Raw genomic sequence first — 16,733 nt, 5'->3', positions numbered from 1 at the left:
GTATTTAAAACAAATTTTTTTTGTGGTTCACATATATTCCCCAATTTTTGCAAAATTCATGTGAATCTTTTTCAATGAATGTTAATATTTTTTTTAAAATCTGCCATTCAATGCTGATTTAAGATGTGTCAATGAGAAAACAAGGGCTACAGAAAATGAGGATTCAGTTACTTTGTATCCATAAACAGCAGGGTGAAGCAGAGGAGGGCCCTGGGAACTCAATCTGGATGTGGCAAGGCTGGTTCCAGGGAGCCCAACTCCTGTCTCATCCAAGCAAATATCAGTTAAATGAGAGAAACCATGTATGTTTCAAAAAGCCTCCCATAAGTCAAAAACAAAACAATAAACAAATCTCCCCCCAAACAAAACAATAACAGGAGTTGGTATAAATGTGCATAAAAACAGTGGGCGGAGCACATCACCAATAAGGGTGGCCAAATTCACTCACCTGTCACAGAAGAGTTCTTAGGCCCAGAGTAAGAATTGTCCACTGCACCTGACTTATGTCAAACTATAGGAAAATTAACCATCAAACTCGTCCCAGTTCTAAACAACTGTTTGTCCTGAGCTGGTGGATAAAGTCCTTGCACTGGTAATGAGCGAGTACCAGGTGGTGCATGAGTATTGACCCAGGACTGCAGCAGTACTAAAGGGGCCATTCCAGGTGCTCATCCAGGCTTATACACAAGCTGCACTAACTCTTCAGGCCACTTCCATGTGCTTAGAAGAGGACCCTGCCCCTTGCCCCCTCACACCAGGCTTCAACAAATAAATCCTTATTAAATCACCCTCTGTTGCTGAACAAGCTCATAGCTCCAACTGTTTGAAAACCAGAAGGCACATCAGTGAATTCAAATATAACACAGTGTTTCAATTCCTAGGAGTCCCCAGCCCCATGTCCTGGCAGACCCACTTGATGCTGTCATCACTGTCAAACAGGATGGAGTTGGTGTACGGGCCCCCATCCTCGGCGAGGATGGTGGTGTAGGAAGTAAACTTGACCCTCTTCCTCTTTGGGCCAGAAGAGTTTACAGGTTCATTTTTCATCTCTTTCTCATAGACATAGTCAGAAGGTCTGAGCAGCTGACTGTGGAAGGGCTTCTGGGAACCTCCGTTCAGCAGGAAGTTCCTCTCCTCGAACTGCAGCCCCCTGTCTATCATGGTCGTGCACTCCTCTGAGGGGAGCGTGATGTCCGCTGGGTTCTCCAAAAGCTCCACCTCGTTCCCAAGCCAGACCCAGTCCTGGGAGTGGGGGATGTTGCCCTGCTCGCTCACCGCAAGCCTTTTGTGTCTGTACTTCCCAGGCAAACGCCCCGGAGTTGATCAGGAAGACCAGGATGGCCAGGCAGAAGACGCAGAGCAGGGCGTACATGCCGATCTCCAAGTCCGTCAAGCCCCTGGAGGCCACTGTAAGGTCACTAGGGTTACTGGATTCTGGAAACTTCCCCTGGGTGGGGAAGCTGGTGAAGGCGTCTGCACCACCACTCTTGAGCAGCTTCCTGTCCTTCCCCTCCCCAGGCAGCGGCAGAGCTATGCTCCTGTTGGTCCTGTCCTCTGGGCCAGCAGGGCCCCCACACTGGAGCCACTCCTGGACCGCTGGCTCCTGGCTCCCTTCCTGCTCTATGGAGTTGCTCAGATGATCTTTGTATTCCCATGTCATTGCTGCCTCCTCAGTGCTCCTCCTCCTTGCTGGTGCAAACATGACCTTGACGCTTCCTTTACCCACAGCAAGAACACTCTTCCTCTTAGTCTCCTGGCAAGACTCGCTGATCATCATCTCCAACTTGATCAGGGGCCCTCTGCAACCACAACTGGCAACTGGGACTGCAGGTTTGGTGGGACAGACACCACCATTTCATCCAATGACTAGATAGTTATGGAAAAATCCTTGGAATCATAAATGTCTAAGTGTTACTGAATTGAACAAAATTCTAATAAAAAATCAAAATATTTGTTGTGATAACTCTTCTTCACATTTGCAAATTTTATCACAGAAATGTTAATTCCAAAGCATTCTTTAAGTGTATATAATTAGAAAAAATAAGCCCCAGTGCTCTGTAACCTTAATCCATACTTGAGATACACTGGACTGTCATTAATAATGATCCACATCCCAGTAACATGACAAACAAACAAAACAGTTTAAGAAGGGCAGGAAAGTACACATTAGTTTATTTCATGTCTTACAACTAAATTATGCTGTGACCCTTCTTAAAGCTTTTTGAAAAATTAGGCCATGCATCCAAGTCATTTCCAAGGGCAACTAATCAGCCATCACCCAAGATATCATTTGAACTACGATACGTTAGAAATTCAATGTAGATAAAGCCACACAGTGCTGGCTGAAGGTACTTGGGGGAAAATGCATTATAATCCCATCCCACTAGAGAGACACAATGCCCCTGATATCTTCTTAAAGTGATTCACTAAAACTCTGAAAATGCGTGTAAGTTTTAGAATTGTCCATAATTACAGTAAGTAGACAGCAATTTAGTGCCTACTTACAGTAGCTGAAATGGAATTTCTAAGTGTCAAAAGCTGCCTGCTTTCATAAAAATGGAAAAATACAATTCTCTGTTATGGTCCACGGTAGACAGTCAATTGCACAGATGAACTTGCTGCCGAGCAAATGGCACAGGGACCTGTGATGGACATTTAAAGAGCGTCTGAGAAGAAGTGTCCCCCATGCATTGGGAGCAGACTGGGGAAGAGGCAGGGAGACCTGTCTGGGTGCCATCTCAGCTGCACATGCCCGCTGATGATCACCTTTGGGACTTGAAGATTGAGAGGGACAAGCTCTCTCCATTAGCCAGGGTCTTAGAGGTCTCCGGGAACCTCATCTCTTTAGGAACTTGAAGAACCTCCCAGGGAACCATTCTCTTATCTCTGGTGGAGACTCGAGAAGAGAGTGAGGAGGGAGAAGCAGTCCATGCCTGGCATTTTCTGTGGACCAGCCACACTGGAAATTCACTGTCTTTTCTATTTAGATGGAGGACATTCTAAAGTGACACCAAGAACTCTTGTCTCTGCTCACTAAGGTGCCACCAAGTAAAAATCACCAAAGGTGAAATAGGTGTAAGAAAAATGAACCTCTAAATTACAAGCATGTTTTATTTTTAATTGCAATTTTATCATAATCACTTAAAACACTGTAATTAATGTTTACACCAAAATATTTCCTAATTTACTTTCAAAAGAAAAAGTTTGCTGAAATGATTTTTTTCTTATTTATTTATTTTTTAAATTTTTATTGTTGGTTGTTCAAAACATTACATAGTTCTTGACATATCATATTTCACACTTTGATTCAAGTGGGTTATGAACTCCCATTTTTACCCTGTATACAGATTGCAGAATCACACTGGTTACACATCCACTGATTTACATATTGCCATACTAGTGTCTGCCTTTCCTATCCTCTACTATCCCCCCTCCCCTCCCCTCCCCTCCCATCTTCTCTCTCTACCCCATCTACTGTAATTCATTCTCCCCCTTGTTTTTTTTTTCCCTTTCCCCTCACTTCCTCTTGTACGTAATTTTGTATAACCATGAGGGTCTCCTTCCATTTCCATGCAATTTCCCTTCTCTCTCCCTTTCCCTCCCACCTCTCATCCCTGTTTAATGTTAATCTTCTTCTCATGCTCTTCCTCCCTAGTCTGTTCTTAGTTACTCTCCTTATATCAAAGAAGACATTTGGCATTTTTTTTAGGGATTAGCTAGCTTCACTTAGCTTAATCTGCTCTAATGCCATCCATTTCCCTCCAAATTCTGTGATTTTGTCATTTTTTAATGCATAGTAATACTCCATTGTGTATAAATGCCACATTTTTATATACATTCGTCTATTGAAGGGCATCTAGGTTGGTTCCACAGTCTTGCTATTGTGAATTGTGCTGCTATGAACATCGATGTGGCAGTATCCCTGTAGTATGCTCTTTTTAGGTCTTTAGGGAATAGACCGAGAAGGGGAATAGCTGGGTCAAATGGTGGTTCCATTCCCAGCTTTCCAAGAAATCTCCATACTGCTTTCCAAATTGGCCAAACAAATGGGCCAAGGACCTGAACAGACACTTCTCAGAGGAGGGCAGACAACAAGTGCTGGCAAGGATGTGGGGAAAAGGGTACACTTGTACATTGCTGGTGGGACTGCTGAAATGATTTTTAAAGCTTTCAATAATTGCTTGATTTCACCTTCCAGTTAAAGCATTCCTAAAAAGAACAACTAACAGCATTTTTTTCTTTGACTCAAAGAATAAATTGATTTTAAAGAGTAGTAACTGTGTATGCTTTAAAAGAGATTTTGGTTGATTTAGCAGTAAAGATTATTTCAAAAATGATGCAGATCTTGGTGCTGGATATTCAGAGTAAAGAATCATAACATTAAAAAATTAATCTGTGCTCAGAGAGCGATGCAAAGATAGGACCGCAGTTCAGAAGATGGTTCCATCATCCCCTCTACCCCATAACCCTCCAAGTATGGCCTCCACGTTCATGCACAGAGGTGGGCAGTCCCTATGACAGATCTGAGGGCCCCAGGAAAGCACAGCAGAAAAGGGGGTTTTATGGCCTAAAACTATCAATTCGTCCAATTTACCTTCTATTTGCAATTTAGTTCTAGAGGACATATCGCATTAGAGCTGCATGTATTAAACAGACATTAGAAAACAACTCAATTGTAGACTAACACTTTACAGTGAGAATTTATAGTTTCATTGAGAATATCTGTTGCTCAATTTCCAAAATACCATTCCATCAGTATTAGCTAGAACATACTTACCACAGGTGCATGAGGAAAGATACAAGATCTGGTAATTTCATATTTTAAGCAAGAAATCATTTTTTCCATTTTTAAAAAATGTTCTTAACCACTGCCCATGTCCAATACAGTTAAAGATTTCAATTCCAAGTTCAGAAAATAAAATCCTCACAGTTTCCCTGTCTTCAATTAGTAACACAGAAAGTGGAGGCTTATATTCGTAGGAAAATAGCTTTATTCATTTTTCAGCTTAGATTTTTCTACTAAAAGAGGTCACATTGATGATGTTCATTTATTTTTATCTCAGCATCATCTTGTGAGATAGAAAAATGCAGATCATTGTTTTCATCTCACAGACAATGACATGCTGGGAGAGTTTAGGGTTCCTGCCTGTGCTATCCATAAACAAATGGCTTCAGAGAACCTTCCACTCCCCAATCTTTCAGTCTGCACCTTCAGCCACCAGAGCCATCATGACATTCCTGAACGGCACTCATTTCCCTTGAGTCCAAGGAACTTTGGGAATGTGACTGGATGCCACAGCCCACATTCTGTGGACAGCTGAGAGCCTCTGATGTCTTCTCATCCCGGCAGCTGCACATCAGGTACTGTGGCTCCTTCTCAAAATCAGGATCCTCCTAATTTGAGAGGCTCCAGTAAAACCCAGGACACAGAGTTGTCTTGGTGTTTCCTCCTGCTGCAGATATTAGCCTCCACTCAAAGTCTCACGGGACACCTCTTGGTGACCATCATGGCTCCCCAGAGAAGTGAGGCAAATGCTGGCTGTGGACAGGAGGGCAAAAGAGACTTCCATGTGGGGCTTCCTGGTCCTCCAAGAAGGGGCAGCAGACACCAGATCCCCCTCATTCCAACTCCATCTTGGTTTTGGGAATCAAGTTGGAGGCAAAGCTCAGACACAGCAGGGAGCACTGGGACCCCAGGCCCTGGCCTGTCTCCTCCTAGGCAAGGAGCCTGCCTAGGGGGTCATGTGGCTGCTTGGGGTGGGCATGGAGTCAGTGAGCTGAGCACACTCCAGGCCCAACCCCTTCCTTACCTGGTGCATCACAGAAGCCATGGGCCCAAACCTGCAAAACAGTGACCAAGTCTAAAGTCATTTAGGTCACGTGAGAGTGAAGAGTTAATTCTTGCAAAAAACGTCACTGAGAGCATTTCAGGCTGAGGAAAATATCAAGACCTTCCCTGTCCCCTGCCTGTAGTTACATTTGAATATCCCCAACAAAACATCCTGGGAATGCTGGCTTCTTGTGGGAGTGGCTGGCTCAGGGGAACTCAGTGATCTCACTTATCTCCAGGTGCACATCCTCTGGGGGTCTGGCCCATCCTTGGGGGGATGAAGCCAGGCTAAGTCCCAAGGGCTGTTGGAGTGTGTCTTCTGTGTTCTATTTGCTGGTATTTAAAGAGGCCCACTGGAAGCAAGAGCTTTGGAGCCTCAGTGGAGGAGAGGACGCTCTGCCAGGACTCCCCAGTCGGGACCCTGAGAAGAAGGTTGCACAGCTACCTGGCTTCAGGGTTTAGTGCTTTACCAACCTGGTGGGGTATTCTCTTCCCCCTCTCTCCTTCCACTGTGCTTTCATGTTATTGCTGAAGTCAATGCTGCTGTGTATAAGGAGAGAGCCTTTACTGCCTAACTCAGCAGCTTCAATGTCACAGACATCTTAGAGCAGGCCCATGGGCACTCCCCACATTGGCTCACAGCCCTCATTGGAGGCTCTGCTCACACAGCCTGGCTCTGTTCTCTCCCACTCCTATTATTATTATGGTTCTTTTTGATCTGAGGAGCTTCCTAACAGGGAAAATGGGCAGAGTGGCCATCAGCCCAGCCAGGCACTCTCAGATTACAACTCTAGAAGCTAAGGACTTTATTTATAGAGATAAGCTCCTTAGCCTCTCATTCAGTCTTTGTTCCCAAGACTGGGGAACAAAGGTGGACATACCCACCTCCATTTGGACTTCTATTCTGTCTGGAAAACCAGAACCTCAGTCCCCAGACCACCCAGTTCAGCACTCTGGTTAAGCCCACACACTGAGGAATCTGCTGACTCAAACACTCCATTTCTTGAGCCCACAACCATTTCTAAAGTCAAGTGTGTGTGTTGGGGTGGGGCACCGATCACTTAGCTCTTCATGGTGCTTGGAGAAGTTTTATCTTTATTTTCTCCTCCCCACCTTCAGAGTGTTTGCAATGAGGCTCTCACCAGTCTCTCTGAAATACTAGCTGTGGAAATACCATTATAAAAAGTAAGTTGCTGGTGCTGAAAAATTTTTATAACAATGCTGGGGAGCAAGAGATTGCAGGTTCACTTCTAGAATAACCTCCAAAGCAATGAGCCAGCTGCTGTCCAAGTGGGGATGCCATCATAGTTTCACAGGTCAGCAAGGAGGTCACGTGCCACACCAGCCTGCATACCCCTGCAGCTTCGGAGACGACCCCTGCACGGCTCCTTGCCCCCTCTTAGTGACAGAGAACTTAGCCTGGGTATTGCAGAGCGTGCAGGTTCTGGGTGCATGGTGTGCCTGTTGCTCATCAACATCTCACCACCACCTGTCTCCACATGGATCCTGAAGCTTGTCACCTAAGGCAGCTTCTCCTGTCTCACATTCAGAACCTGGTCCTGGAACACAAAGCAATCTCAGGCCCTGTACGTCCAGACCTCCCTTGTACCTGGGCACTCAGGGATTCTCCTGTATCCAGCAATCCACACCTGGCCTCAAGGATCTTCTTGGTTTCTGTTGGCTGTCCACTGAGAAGCTGCTCTGACCCCCAGGCTTGTCCTTTCCTCTGACTATGGAAGACACAGTGATGGCCACAGATTTTCTCACACAGTGAGAAGAGAGGAGGCTCCTGATTGGTTCCACAGTTCAGGGATGTCACTTCCTATCTCTGCATTTTGTCACCCCGAGAACTTCTGCTGTCTTTTTGAATGTGTTGCCTCTGGCTGCAAGACATGGCCACAGAGCTGTGATGCGTAGCACAGAGACAGAGGCAGACTCATGGCCAAGGCTCACACTGTCAACCAGAAAACACTTCCCTGAGCCTCCCTGAGCCTCCCTTGAGTCCCATTTGCTAACTGGGTGCCAAGTTCACATCTGCAGACTGGATCAGGGGGACTTCCTTCCTTGTGAGAAGGCAAATCCAGGTTTTGGTGGGCAAAAAGTGAGGTTGAGAAGAATATAAAATACAGTATCAAACAGGCCGTGTAGAGCCTACCCGGCCTCCAGACCGTGGAGGTACATGGAGAACTCTGCATTCCATTTCCACATCCAGCCTCCAAGGGCAGGTGGTGTTTGCACAGGGACTCCATGTGGAACAGTTTTTCAGGAATTTAGGACTGAGTTGGAGTTGGAGCCAGCCACAAGCTCTTCCCAGGGTTTCAGTTCAACAAGGCCATTCTTGATCCCTTGGTTGATTCTGAAGGTCTCACTGGTGGGGTGGACCTCCACTCGGCCTGTGGACTCTGGCACCTTGACCTCTCAGACCTCAGTCCCTTCCCTGTTATCAGCCTTGGTGTACTCGACTTGGTACACACCACAGTGGAGGTCACCAGGATGTCTTCATGCACATACACAGAGTGACTGGCCTGTGGTACCAGGTACCTCCTCTTTCCCTCTCCCCCTCCTCACGGTCACCTGCCTCTGTTCTATTGCTTACCATGTTCATAAGATCCCCCTTCTTTCCTCTTTTCTTCGCCCTCTCATCTACACAAGAGAAAACGTACAACCCTTGACTGTCTGAGGCTGTGGTTTCACTTAGTGCAATGCTTTGGGTTCTATCCATTTACCAACAAAAGACATATTTCCTTCTTCTTGGTGGCTGAGTAGAACTTCATCATCTATATACACCATTTTCTTTATCCATTTGTCTGTTGGTGGGCATCCAGCCTGGGTCCACAGGTCAGCCATGGTGAACTGTGCTGCTGTAAACACGTGTATCCATGTCCCAACACAGTGTGCTAACTCTAACTCTTCTGCATGCTTACTGAGGAGCTGGACAGCTGGATCATATGGTGGCTCCATTCCTAATCTTTTGAGGATTGTCCTCAAAATGGTTGTAGTAATTTACAGCCCACCAACAGTGTCTTGGTGTTCCTTTTTTCCTCAAATCCTGTGAATGTTTATTAAAATTTGTATTCTTGATGACTGTCACTCTAACTGGAAGATAGTTTTGAGAAGTATCAGCTCAGATGAAGTGTGATCACTTTTATTTTAATAATCCTCGTCAAGCACCAGACGACTGTCAGTGAGGGTTTGTTTCTGTGTCTTCTGGTGTATTCCATTGGTCTGCATGGCTGGTTTTAGGCTGTATAGTGTTGGTGGTTACTAAGGCTCTGTGGTGAGTGTGAAGTCGGGTATTGGGAGCCTCTAGTGCTCAGGACTGCTTTGGCTCTTCTGGGTTTTTTATTCTCACATATGAATTGCAGGACTGTTTCTTCAGTTCTGTGAAGAATGCCATTGATATCTTGAAAGGATTGCATTGAATCTGCGGATCACCTTTGGTAACATGGCCCTGTTAACAGAATTAATTCTGCCTTTCCGCGAGCAGGGAGCTCTTTTTGAACTTCCATCTCTCTCTTCTCAGCTCTGGGAAATGCCAGGCTCTGCTGGGATTCCCTACCTGTGCTGGCCCTGAAACATTCTCCAGGAAGTGCACCAGGACATGGGTGGATCAGAGAGCCCAATTAATGTGCTTTCTCTGGTCCAGTGGTCAGCACAGGGCCCTGCCTACAGCAATGTCTAAAAACCATTGTTTTATGTACTTGGTCCATTTTTAAGTTATTTCTGTTGAAATGTAAATTTTGGTTCCTGTTATTCCATCTTGGCCAGATACGGATCACATTTCATGAGCTCTTTCATTTCAAACATTTTATGCCTGATTTTTGGAGATTAAAAAATAGCACCAACACATGTTAGCTTAGGACAGGATCCAGGCACTGCTAATGCATCAAACGATGGCCCAGAAGGGATTAAGACCTCTTTGCCTGGTTAAAGCTGGACATATGGAGCTAGGCATCTTTCTCCATCTTTGGATTCACTGAACCATGGGCACACATGCTGAAACAAGCTTAGGTATTCGGGATTTGCATAGGAAAATAATCACAGGAATAAGGAGATCTGCAGGATTGCTTTCCAGACTTCTATGGAAGAGAAGAACCAAGTCAAAAACACCTGGTGGAAGCCTGGTAATGTTGGCCGTAGCCAAGAAGCTGAATTTCCAAATTTACACTCTAATGAATACTTCCAGACAGACTCAGCAATTGAAAGCAGAGCCAGTCTCCAATGGCTCCTGGAGGCAGACTTGGTGCCCAAGGACCCAAAGTATCAAGAAATAAGTCCATAGAATGTGTTCTCTTATTTGACTTTAAGTTCATTCCACCGTGGGGAAGGTTATCTGCAACTTCTGGGAATAAAATTCTTGTCCTGAACAATGTGGGAAGTAAAACCCACAACACTCACCAGTGTTATGGAGAATTATAATTGTTCCATACTCTTAATCTCCCATATGAGAAATCTAGATTTACACCAGTAATAAATCACCATAATCCTGATGATTGTGTGCAGGTAGAATTTAACTAACAGTAGTGTAACACAGGCCTAATGTTCAGGACCATTATATGCACAGAGTATTCTATGAAGTGCTGGTAGAAACAGATAAGCAGGAGCTAAAAACAAAAGCCTCTGTAGGGACAGAACAGGAAACATCAATCAGAGAAGCAAACATGGTGCTACTTAATTGAGAGTATTCGGATTCCACCTATTAGTCCAAAAACTGTTCCCTTGCCCAGAACATCTTTGTAAGATTAACCTCCATTGAAAACACAGTTCCTCCCCTTTAAGTCCCCAAGATCTCAGACTTGCTGCCTGAGACTATATTGGGAATTACTTTACTCCCTTATATATCCCCCTAGTCTTACAATAATTATTAAAATTGAAACAATCAAACTTGATCCAAACTGATACTTCTCAAAAGTATTTCGCAAACAGTAATTATCTAGTTGTAGAATTTTAAGTGTTTGGCACTATTTCTTTCTTTATAATAATAATTTAGACTCTTATCACTCCTAATTAGAGATTGTCTGATTTCCTGATGGCCAGGTATGACTAATTCTCCATTTGTTCTTATTTGTGTTGTGTATATGTAAGTTGTACCACATGACGTTTTGATGCACATGTACACAGTGACTATGCAGTCAAGCAAATTAACAGATCTGTCACCTCACCTGGTTGTCTTTCTTTCCTTCATATATCAAGAATACTAAAATATTATCTCTTAGGACGTTTCTAGCATGGAATACAATGTCATTCATTATAGTCCTCATGCTAAATGCTAGATTTCTGGATAGAATTTCTAGCCTTTTGTGACTATCAGGGACTTTGTGGTTTCACTACTAATTTGTGTACATTCCTTTCTCTTTCTGACATCCTCCATGAAGGTCTTATGTTCCGGGAACATCCTTGCACACAGGAGTCCTCTAATGTGGCACCGGGGGCAGCTTCTTTCCTTACCAAGTCCATGTGGCCATGGCTGCTTCTTTCCTCTTCTGGCGGCTGCTTGTCGGTCATCTGCACCCATGCCGGACTTCTTTCTAAGATAATGATTCCTCAGGGATCTGGGCCAACAAATGGACCTCAGCTCTCACTCCTTGTGAATGACCACTTGGGCTGGGTTCTCCTGGAGATCTATTTATGTTAAGGACAATAGATTAGATGTGATTGGCTTCAACACTGAGCTGAATGAATCCTCTAATCCTGGCTATGAACAACGTGCTCAGGTTCCCACAGCCCTTCCTTCTTGGTCTCTGCTTCACATTTGTTAGACTCTCCATGGAGTCCTGTCTCCCCTGGTGGTTCCTTGGCAGTCTCTGAATCAGAACATGTCAAGCCAGAAATCCATTGTCTTAGAATTTTAGCAATGTCTTTGCAAAGTCTTTGGATAGTAAGACCTGGTTTGCATCCCATTTTTTTAATGGATCACTTTGGTCAGAGACCTGACATGCTGACTAGCCAGACTGGACTCCTCCCCACAAGGACAGTGGGAAGGTTTGTTCTCAATGAGGAATGTGGCTAGAGAGGGTGATGACATGAGGCTAGACAGGCAAACCTCACTTTACCAAGTCTAATCACTCTGAAAAAGCCATCAGATAGGGGAGAAGCTGCTGTCAAAGAGCAAGTGCCCATGTTTACAGAACACTTATTATACCACTGTTGCTCAATCTTTTTTTTAGATTTCATTTTATTACTATTGTTATGAGGATGATGGTGATTTTTATTTGTTCTACTTAGTTGTACATGACAGCAGAATGCATTACAATTCATTGTACACAAATGGAGTGCAACATATCACTTCTCTGGTTGTACATGGTATAGAAATGCACCATTATACATGGACATAGGGTAATGATGTCCATCTCATTCCACCATCTTTCCTACCCCCTAACCCCTCTTTTACCCTCCCCTTTGACCAATCCTACGTTACTTCATTCCTCCCATGCCTCCCCCCATCATAGATCAGTATCCACTTATCCGAGAAAATATTTGGCCTTTGGTTTTTTTTAAGATTGGCTTATTTTGCTTAGCATGATAATCTCCAACTCCATCCATTTACCTGAAAATGCTATAATTTCATTCTCTTTTAATGCCGAGTAATATTCCATTCCAAAGACAGTTTGTCCATTCATCTATTGATGGGCATCTAGGTTGGTTCCACAGTTTAGCTATTGTGAATTCAAGCTGCTATAAACATTGGTGTGACTATGTCACTATAGTGTACTGATTTTAAGTATAGATGCACAAGTGGGTTAACTGGGTCAAACGGTGGTTTCATTCCAAGTTTTCTGAGGAATCTCCATACTGCTTTCCAAAGTGGTTGCACCAATTTGCAGTGCCACCAGCAATGATGAGTGTACCCATTTCCCCACATCCTTGCCAACACTTATTATTGCTTGTATTCTTGATAAGTGCCCTTTTGACTGGGGTGAGATGAAATCTTAGAGTAGTCTTCATTTGCATTTCTCTAATTACTAGAGATGTTGAACACTTTTTCATATTTGTTGATCACTTGTATATCTTCTTCTGAGAAGTGTCTGTTCCGTAGGGACAGAACAGGAAACACCAATCAGAGAAGCAGACTTGGTGCTATTTAATTGAGAGTATTGGGATTCCACCTATTAGTCCAAAGACCATTCCCTTGCCCATTGATTGATTGGGTTGTTGCATGGTTCTCTGTGTCTATATATGTTAGCTCATTAATCCTCACACAGAGGGGGCAGGTGACATCACCACCCTCAGGTGACAGGCAAGGACACTGATGAACACCAAGGGTGAACGACTCAACACAGATGAAGTGTGTACTGGGAGGTCTGTACTCAGCCACATGGCTCCAGAGTCAACTGCTGCAGCCACCTCAGCCTCTGCATTCAGCATGGGGGCCCTGGTTCCAGGCCCGGTCACTAACTATGGGGCCTGCACAGTCACCCACTCAGCCACAAAGTCCTCTTAAGATACAAATAGTGCTCATTCCACCAGCTTCACAGGACTGCCATAGAGGACAAAAAACTCTGTACATTCAGTTGATCAATGAGTGTTCAAGTCACCAGGCTATGGCCCAGCACTGGATGTCCTGGAGGATGAGCAAGCCAGTGAGTACAATGTCATCGTAGGACATGAGCCCTCATCAGGCTGCTCAGATGCCAGCATGCAAGGTCCATTCACTGTACCGGGGGAAAATTTCCAAAGTGATTTGAATAAAGCAACTTTTCTCCTCACCACTGGGTAGGGGCCAGGGCTGAGCTGGTTCAGTTATCCCTGGGCTCCTTTTACACACTGTTGTAAGGTGCTACTGGCCTCTTCTACGGAAATGTCAAACCTCTCTTGACCATCGCACTGGCACAGAATAGAATGGCACAGGGGCATTGAAAGAAGCTGCAGAGCAGACACCTGAAGGGCACACTTCAGGTAGCCATGGAGCAGCAACGTGGCAGGCCAGCCCCTCAGAACAGTGCCTGGGTGTTCATGGATTCTGTTAGGAGACTATTCTTTTCAACAGGGAGATTGTTTTTACAAAGGTGAGAGCAACGTGTATTTAGGGAGAATGCAGGAAGCTCACTTTGGCCTGGCTCAAGACTCAGCCATTGCTGACATTTGACAGAGCCAGGCTTGCTCTTTGTGGTGTGCGTCTGTAGTACCCGTGGGCTTGGGATGCAACTGGTGGGCACCCTTCCAATAGGCTGGAAGCCTAGGGGCATTTGTGCACTTTTTCCAACTTTAGCAGAATCTGATCCTTCTTTCACTCTGCTTGCGCCTGGAATTCCAAAGACTTCATCTCCTTGTGACATGCGGAATAATGCCCTCCGGCCCCCACCCAGAGGTTTTTCCCTCCTGTCCTAATCTCTAGGAGATGTGAATGCTGTTTCCAGGCCCTGGGGAGTTGAGACTGCAGACTAGACTGAGGTTCCTCATCAGCAGACACTGATCCTGCCTTTTTCAGGTGGGCTCAGTGCAGTCACAGGTGTCTTTCAGGTGGGCTAAAGAGGTGGAAGATAGACAAGCAGAGGGCCATTGGCAGGAGCAAGAAGCCCCCGGCTGTGCTGCTATAGAGGTGGGGAAAGGCCTCATGAGCCAGGAAATCTGGGCTGCTACCAAAGCAAGGAAAGATGAGGAACTATGTTCCCCAAACAGCCCAGGGAAGGAGCGGGCTGCAGACAACTTAACATGAGGCCAATGTGACTAACTTTCAGATCTGCAACCTCTGGAACTATCCAGAATTACTTGGCTCAGTCATCTCTCTGCCTGGGAAATGTGAATGATGTTAGAGTCTGACCCATAGATGGATGGATTTGAAGGGTCAAGTGAGATACAAGGGAAAATACTGAACGGGGTTCTTGCCATAAGGAAATGTCAAAGTAGAATGATCTGCCTGAAAGGAAGTAAGGAAATGGTTTATTCTGAGCCAAGTGTTGAATAACCATGACCCAGAACATGATTTGAGTTACCATGGGTTCAAGTCATGACATTTTCCCCCAGGGAAACTTCCGCAGTCTGTGATAAAAGAAAGTCAATGAAGATACTTGCTAATGACATTGAAAGGGGGTCAGGTAGGCAGCTAGGGCAAGACAGGGAGAGCTCTTCTCCAGGTTACAGATGGGAGCAGACAGTACCCTTGGCCTCAGGGCTGGTGGCAGCTGGAGGTATACTAAGCTTAGTGACGCTTGCCAAGAAGTTTATCCAGGCATCTGAAGAGAGGTTATCAGTGCAGATACAGGAGCTACCAGGAATGGCTATCAGGGGCCTGAGATACCCAGATAGCAAGGTCTGAGACAGAACCTTGACCTACAACATCAGGTCTCCCTATAATCATATTGTGCTCAGGAGATTTTAAATTATGGGTCCATCACACCACTGTCTGAAGGGTTTATTTCAGTCTAGGGTCAAGGAAGTCTTCCAGTCATAGCAGCTTGTGAATTTATAGGCTGAAGTTCACATCCAAGAGGCAGAGTGCAGACACGTTTTCTGCGATGACAGAGAGCTGGGGACAGAGGACTGCTCAGGGCTTGTCTCCTGGGTGTGGCCCAAGAAGCAGGAGCCTCTGGTGGGTGTGCGTATTTGCATAGGAGCAGCATGTAGGTGGATGGGGAAAGTCCTTTTCCAACTCTGAGCAAGTTTCTAGAACAAAGACTCATTTCCTGGTGTGACAGAAAGTCAGTTGAGCTGAAGGCCCCTCCTCCTCTCCATCACTCCTGGCCACCCCACTCCTGCTCAGTTTATTAAACTCTAGTTACCAGAGCAGGTGTGTGTGCATGTCTCCTGTGATACAGCCAGGAAGTTGTACAGAATGAAGTCTACCTTCTCATTTATTTCTCTTTTTATTTGTACCATACAGGAATGGTATTTGTCTGCTTCACTTGAAGGTAATTCTTAAATTACCTTCTAGTTATTTAACAATAACAATCACCACAATGATACGATAGCAATTCAGAGAGACATCTGGACCTTCTGGGGAGCCTGCCAATACCCTCCAAAGCATCTGTCGAGTGACCTGAACATTCTTAGAAAACATGCACTGACGACCTGTGTGGAGGACATCCTCCCAGCCAAAATGGCAGTGCTCAGGGGCCCGGGGTGCTCAGGCTTCCTTCCCCGAGATCTGCCTCTTCTCGCCCAGTTCTAGCCCACAGGCTTTGGTGGACTCTGCCAGGCACTGCTTCTGTCACCCTGGTAGGTGTGCTCATTGATTACTCTGCTGATCTCTCCTTATCCTAAAAATGGCAGGTCTAGGAGACCAGGACCTTGTCCATCAACTGCCACCTCACGTGGCACTTAGAACATAATCTATGCATACTCAATTAAACACCATCAGAGGTGAAGGCATGCATTCCCAATCCCTACAGGATCCATCTGTGAGCATACGGGTGCTAGTGGATGGTGCCATTCATCTTGGAAGATTTGGGAGTCAGGTGGAGTTGGATTCCAACACTGGCTCAGCTCCGGCTCTCTAGCAGATCTTCTCTATAAATTCAACCCTTAAAAAACAACTTGGTACCAAGTCTCTTTCTTAAAGCCGCTAGGTTAACCCAGGAAATCCACTGCTATCTCAAAGCCAGTGATGCTTTTCCAAAGGCCACATGAAGTCTCCTTCAGATGTCCTCTGACAGCACATCCATCAGAAGACACCTTCCTCCCCTCACCTGTCATAGACGGAGCTGGAAACAAGCAGCTATCCTGGGGCTGGATGGCCTGAAGACACCAATGCTCATTATGGGCCCTTGAGCACCTCATTAGTGCCTCATCCAGCTGATCGCCAAGGCTGAGAAAGTGAGTTACTGCAAAAATAAACTGGCAGACATCATCACCAAGGTGAGCAGGAGTGGACTTCTCTCACTCCATTAGAATGAAAGAGAGCATCCCCTGCTAATGAGGGATGATAGGGTTCTGAGACACTGAACGCCATGATTTGCTGATAAAC

At 45.3% G+C, this 16,733-nt stretch overlaps 1 pseudogene across 1 annotated transcript; it reads right to left on the bottom strand.

The window, feature by feature from the left end:
* Positions 1–870: 870 nt before the first annotated feature.
* On the bottom strand, positions 871–11,345 carry LOC308645228 (transmembrane protein 132B-like; annotated as a pseudogene). The gene is made up of 2 exons: positions 11,279–11,345; positions 871–1,904 (listed from the first exon to the last, which is right to left on the bottom strand). The product of its transcript is annotated as a transmembrane protein 132B-like (transcript).
* Positions 11,346–16,733: the final 5,388 nt, after the last annotated feature.

The sequence above is a fragment of the Spermophilus citellus genome (genome assembly GCF_964194105.1).
Source record: "Spermophilus citellus genome assembly, chromosome: 3".
NCBI classification, from domain to species: domain Eukaryota; kingdom Metazoa; phylum Chordata; class Mammalia; order Rodentia; family Sciuridae; genus Spermophilus; species Spermophilus citellus.
Note: the sequence above shows the minus strand (reverse complement) of the source record. Positions and strands in the feature narration are given on the sequence as shown.